Source organism: Hemiscyllium ocellatum, unplaced genomic scaffold (assembly GCF_020745735.1).
Source record: "Hemiscyllium ocellatum isolate sHemOce1 unplaced genomic scaffold, sHemOce1.pat.X.cur. scaffold_118_pat_ctg1, whole genome shotgun sequence".
Classification (NCBI taxonomy): Eukaryota; Metazoa; Chordata; class Chondrichthyes; order Orectolobiformes; family Hemiscylliidae; genus Hemiscyllium; species Hemiscyllium ocellatum.
Genome location: NW_026867701.1, coordinates 1084551 through 1085142, shown reverse-complemented (window position 1 = coordinate 1085142; position 592 = coordinate 1084551).

Below are 592 nucleotides of genomic sequence, written 5' to 3'. Positions count from 1 at the left end.
CAGGCTATTGCTTGATGAGTCTGTTTATTTCTATTCACTGTTTCCTGCTAGCTGTCCCATTCTAGAAACATGGCCATATATTAGCCCCAATCCACTCAGATTTGATATTGCAAATTGGGCTTGGAGCTTTACCAACATTTTCCTAAAAATCAAAATGTTTTACATACATTGCTGCTCTTTCATTTGTCAGCCAGTCTGCTTCTCAAACATAATTCTCATTTCATAAATCTATGTTAGTGTTGTCTGTGACTATTACTTTCAGCCACAATAATTTCTGCTAAACCATTTACTTACTATGTTCTATGTTCCACGTACTCTATCATTTTCCCACATCAGACTTGGTTTTCCTTATATTGTTAGAAAGTTTTGTGAAGACAGAACTGAAGTAGTGGCTTCATAGTTCTGCCATTTCCCTGTTCCACATTCTCCATTCTCTGGTTCCAAACAGTAAGGAAACTACATTTGTTTTCTCATATTTCTCACATTGACATAATTTAACAAGTTATTACACTTCAAACTTATAACCCTTATGAATATAACTCTTCAGAAACCCATCAATTCCTGCCTTAAAATGCTCCAATAATTGACCTTC